We start from the raw sequence: 6,000 nt of genomic DNA on the forward strand, positions 1-6,000 counted from the left end.
TTCTAACTGTGTTAATGCATGTTAAGATGTCCTTATATTATTCTCATTGATTTTACTTAAGCGATAAACTTATTGCTGGGTAGTGTTACGTATATAGGCCTTCATTGTGTCCCAAATAGTAATAGAAGAAGCAGAGCCCAGATTAGAATGTAAAAACTCTGTTAAAGATGTTTGTGTAAACAAGATAAATTCTGGGTTCGCCAGCAGGTGTCTGGGGAACGAAAAAGGCTGTTTAGTCCTATCTGCTACCCCTAACTGGAAGAGGGCGGATTAGCTCCGCTGCGAGGAACACGTCCAAGGAGCTCCCCTGATGTCAAAGCTGGCAGGAATTTATTTACTATTTCCCCCTCGCTGAGTAAACTTATGGACTAGCGGAAGAAGAGGCGCTAAATAAGCTGCAAAACTTAAAAGTCTTACCTGTGCTAAAAGTATTCGATGATGCGTTGGGACACCCGACTCCTTCGCCGTCTCTGGAGTGTGTGGACTTACTCCCACAGGCTGATCGGCTCGGGCTGCTCTGCCCTCCACTGGCCTAGTCTGCAATCTGCTCTTGCTATGGCCCCACCTAAGGTTAGCGTGTCAAGGAGCAGGTGTCCTGCTTGGGATTCGGCTGCCATCCATGCTGCTTCACAAGGAGGGAAGAACTTGGAGGATAATTAATCGCCGATTTGCATACAGGGGATCGGGGGACGGAGCAGATAAGAAAAAAGTGCTCCGTATGGGGAGACCCATCATAAAATTGCTCCACTCAGCAAAGGCAGCGGACATCCTTTCTACTGTTCCTGAAGCGGCGATGGCTGACACCATACTGGGGAAAGTGCAGCTCGGACGTAGGGAGAGATCTGATGGAGGTGAAGGTGAACCTGCTGGTTCTGATGAAGCCTCAACCAGTGTAAGCACTGATACGGAGAACTCAGAGAGTATGTATTTTGTGGACACCTCAGCTCTAATACTGAATTTGACGCAGCAACAATCGCTTTCTCTGCCAGACAGTCAAACAAAAGTTAGTTGTAATGCTATCGCTGCGTGCTTAAATATCGCTAACCCTATACTGCTTTTGCAACCTCTGCCGTTACCGCAACCGCTCACTTGGGATGAAACTGCAGGTAACAATGTAACCTGTTTATATCAAGGGGGTGGCCCGGGGGCCGCAGAATTAACCGCAGGCTCAGATACTTTACGTTCAGAAATGAGGCTCCTCTTTCAAAAAGCTGATACAATGTGTATGGGACCTGATGACCAACCAACTGATATTTCTATTGAGCAACTTGTGGAGGCTGACACTGTGCCTCCTTCACCTTCGCTGTCGTAGAACACGAGCTACACATCGCCGGATATCCTAGAGGACTCTAACGATTCAGCAAGTCTTCCCATGATTAAGAGGAATCTCAGTCTCAAGCTTGCTAAATCTACTAGATGCCCTAAAAAGCATGCTGAGCTTTACAGCAAAACGCGACCATATAGTACACGCGAAAGGGGGGCGGTCGTAGGATAGCCCCCTGCGCAAATGAGTCACTTCTAAAGGGGCGGTAAGGGCAATTATATCGAGACTCTCTAATTCTAGGCTGGTTGGGGAGACTAGTGTCAGTCAGAGTCCTTCTCTTTCTTTAGAAGTACATAATACTACAAGGCTTCTATCGAAGGATGGCGCGTTACTATCCGGTTCTCCTCTTGTATTTGGCCTTCTCATACCGACAACAAAGGAGGCAACTACACTCAATTTAGAGGTACTAGAGGCACCAGAGGCCCCAGAACCATCACTCCGATCAATTTTACAGGCTTTACAGACACAAAGAGCGGAGGCGCAGGAGCATTACGCGCAGCTTAGAGCAGACAATGCTATGATCCAACAATCACTATCAGCAGTAATCATTAAGGTGGATTCACTTACCAGCGATATGGTAGAGCTACAACACCGCTTGGTAGATAATGAAGAGGCTGGTACATCTTCTACTAGCCTTATCCGGGCCCATGACAATCAATTGGCTGTTTTACAGGGGTAGGTTGAGGACATGGAAAATCGGCAGCACTGGAACAATTTACGAGTGTTTGGGATCCCGGAAGGCAAGGAGGGTTCTGAGCCACAGACATTCATTGTGCAGTTGTTCCAGAAAGACTTTCCTGATTTAGCAGATTGGGCCTGGGATTCCCAAATTCAAAGGGCTCACAGACTACGAATTTTTGTGAATCAGTCAGACCAGAGCAACTTACGCTATCCCCACCTACTATATGTTGCTAATGTTTTCTTACGACAGGCCATTGCCATCAAGGCCCAACCTACAAAACCAGTGATCATGGATTCAGTCTCTTTTTCTGTAAGATCAGATCTCTGTAAAAGTACGATGGATCAGAGGTGGAGGATGCGACAGCTCATCTATCCCTGGAAAGCAATTGGGGCCCAGGTGTTTTTGCAGGAACCAGCCCGTTTGAAGGCTATTAAAGATGGACACTTACAGATTTTTCACTCGGATCAGGAGGCATAGCTGGCACTTGATAGATGGCAGCAACCTACCAAGAAATGACATTAGCTACCATTAGCAGAACGACTCCTATTTTTTCCAAAGAAGAGCAGAAGACATCTAGTATGACTGTTCTACGTTTTTCTCATCAGCCAAACTGCATCATGCGCTAGCTTAATCAGCTATGGCTTGATTTTTTTTTCTTTTTTCCCCGCCTTAAAAGCTCCTTACTTTTCTCTTTTTTCTCTTCTGGGATTCAATGTTTTATCACTTCACTTCCTAAATATAGTGGATACTTACTAAAGGGGAATCTCTGGGTCTGTGTTCCTCTACGGCCTGTCAATCATCGACAGCTGGGTAAAAGGGAGTGATTCCTTTTCTAGAATACTGGGAGGGAGGGTGGCTGCACTCAGGCCAGAGGGAGGTTTTAAGAGTATAAAAAACAGGGGGTACTAAAGTTGTTAACCAGAAATGGTTTTGTCATTATACAAATGCTATTTTTCTTTGGTTATCTTTTCTATTTTCTCTCGAACCCTTTCCTTTTTAGAATCTTTTGGTGGTCAATATTCTGGGAAATTTGAAGAGTATTGTCATCTGCCTATGTATTCTTCTGAACGTATCTATGCTTTGTGATCGGGACAATTAGATGCATTGGTTGGAACGTAGATGGACTGAATAAGGAACTATTCACCAGCTGGTCAGAGAAGAGCTTAAACTTTATATGCCTCATGTAGTACAGCTTACGGAAACACACTTGGCTTACAAAGATAGAGGCTTGCTAAAAAATTAGGCTTTGAAATAGTCGATTGTACATCACAGGGTGTGGCAGTTAGAGGAGAAGCGAAACTCAGGGCATGAGTCGGGGGTACATCACAGGGTGTGGCAGTTAGAGGAGAAGCGAAACTCAGGGCATGAGTCGGGGGTTCACGCAGGTGGATGGCGTCCACCCACTTTTTTCACAGGGTGGACACTGTCCACCCTGTCAAGAAGTTGGGCTCCAATGAAAAAGATGCTGAATTCGTCCCGGTGTAATTTCCAAATACCAGGACATTTTCAGCAGCGCCTGCATGTTGTTATCTACTTTCGATCCGCAACAACGTGCAGGCTGGGACGGGATGGGGCTCTCTTATTTCTGACTCCTGCTGGACCCATAACAAAGTCCGAATTTGAGGTCTCAGCAGAACTCCTTTTGTTTGAGTCTCCTTGCTGGCAGTAGTCAGGAGTCTCACACCTAGAAGCAAATGCAGCAGAGGGGAAACAAAGGTTCACACCTAGTTAGCACTTTACACATACTTAAGAGAGGCAGCTTTTCACTTTGTTCAGGCTCCTTTTAGGAGATATGCATGCACTGTAAGAACGTCAGATGTGTTGATCTTTCATAGTATTTTCACAAAATAAATAGCATTTAAATAGCACTTACTACACCGGAGGAGGCGTCGTAATAATTTAAATATCACAATTTTTTCTTTTAAAGCACTATGGGTAGAGTAAGCGTTACGCTGACAAAAGGCAACATTGGTTTATGTAAAGCTTACAAAAGTGTGAATCTACAGCCTAAATCAGGAGCGTTTGCAAGTATACTCGAAATGTGCTCAAATGTACTCATGATAGACCAGCTAAACATATATGTGAGGGCTTAAGATCTGATGTCAATTCTTGTGATGCCACTTCCTGTGATGTCACGTGCTGTGATGTCACGCACCGTGATGCCACTTGCATACTGATTAATTAGGTTAGTCCCCCCCCCCCACTTCTTTTTTGAGAACTTGTGCCATGGCGATACTCAAGGATAAACAGCAAATTTGTAAAATTCCTAAAACTTCCTCGGCCAGCGTGGTCGGTGGGTGATCACACAAATGGAGATTCATGATAAAAAGTATGTATTTTGCGCAGTATATGGCCCAAATATATATGACCCCACTCTTTTTGATACTTTAATGCTGGAACTGATGGATTGGCAGGGGGAATTAATTATTATGGGAGATTTTAATTGCACGCTAAACTACGACATCAACTCTACTAATAGGGCGGCCTATCTGAGAATGGGAAGGGTTCGAAACTCAATCTATGAGATGGCTTGACTATTCATAGTCTATCTGATGTATGGAGGACACTCTATCCGACACTACCTGGATATACATAATACTCTGCCCCTCATAAGCAATACTCCAGAATAGATCTGGCCTCTGTCAATAGTAGTATTTTAACTTCCACTAAAATTGAGGTATGCCCCAGGAAAACCTCCAACCACAATCCCAATTTCTTATATCAAATTGTATGGTATGTATTGATCCTACTTGTGGGGATTCCTCATGAAATATACATATGATCAACGTTGGTGATTAATAATAATTTTTTTTTTTAAACTAGAATCCACAGTGATCTCAGGTAACTAATATTTGCAAAGAGCAATGGTCCCTATAAAAGCAATAATATTACTGATAATATCCTGAATTTATAGGTTCAAAGTAGTATTTGAACAGATAATATAAGTCAACCAATCTATACAAAGATCGCTATAAAGAGTGCAAAAAGTAAAGTGAGGAAAAAGTACTCCGTGCTCAAGCAAAAACAATACATGGATAATGTATGCATTATTTGTATCATAGAGTTTAAAGTATAAATATAGCATATCGATTACAAATAAAACTCATAAGACCGGGTCTCTATTAACTGCAGACGATGCTTCGATCCCCTATAGACGTATAGATTCAATGTAGGCCTGAGTTAGTTATAAATGATTAAAAACGACAAACAAAAAGAAAAGAGATAAACAGAAACAAGTCAAAATTAGAAAGGCTGACACAATTAGTCAACTCTTTACTAGCACATCAGTCCCCAATAGTTACATGTGAAGCAAGGATACAATCGAAATGGGGACCCGGGGATGCATCTCAGGAGAAGCAAAGCAACGAACGTGTAGTTGGACGGAGAACCCACAATACAGGTGCAAAATAAAGAAATTAAGTAGGAGACCTTACCACTGTATACACTGCGCTATTTATCAAAGGGGAACGCTCTACGGCCTGCAAGGAAATGTTACCGAGCATTCCAATAAGTGCCTAGGTGGTCTAGGGCAATCTGTAATGGACCAGGAGGATTGGTGTGAGATGGTATGAAGGTTTGTCAGGATAGAGAGTTAGTAGCTCTTTGCCCTAAACTGCTGGAAACGTACATGCTCTTGCAGATAGGGAAAGCAGGAGCAGCAGGGAAAATTTGCAGAAATTGCTCCTTCGGCTCACGAAACAATTACAGATGGCGACGTCGAAAGGTTACGAATCAGACTGGACGCTCGAAAACTCTTCAAGGAGTATTGACCAACGAAATAGGACTAGAGTGGGGTGGCCAAGATTTTAAAGCAGCGCCAACAGACGCCATCTTGGAATGTAGTGGATAAGGACGAAAGGGTTGGAAACGGGCAGTAATACCTGGCTTAAAGAGAATCTCAAAGCGGAGCAGGTAATAAACCGTGAACAGAAGAAAAGGAAAAAAATATAATAAAACAAAGAATAAATAAAGTGATCAATTGTAGGTATATAGT

General features: G+C 43.2%; 1 protein-coding gene across 2 annotated transcripts in view; it reads right to left on the bottom strand.

The window, feature by feature from the left end:
• LOC146821393 (barrier-to-autointegration factor-like protein) overlaps positions 1 to 5,766 on the bottom strand; it is a 175,995-nt gene extending 170,229 nt beyond the window's left edge. Inside the window, exon 1 of one of the 2 annotated variants that reach the window (XM_085612339.1) lies at positions 5,635 to 5,766. The gene's annotated coding sequence lies outside the window, so the exon portion shown is untranslated. The other variant, XM_085612340.1, reaches the window with a different exon arrangement.
• Between the last annotated feature and the right edge of the window lie 234 nt (positions 5,767 to 6,000).

Source organism: Triturus cristatus, chromosome 6 (assembly GCF_964204655.1).
Source record: "Triturus cristatus chromosome 6, aTriCri1.1, whole genome shotgun sequence".
NCBI classification, from domain to species: domain Eukaryota; kingdom Metazoa; phylum Chordata; class Amphibia; order Caudata; family Salamandridae; genus Triturus; species Triturus cristatus.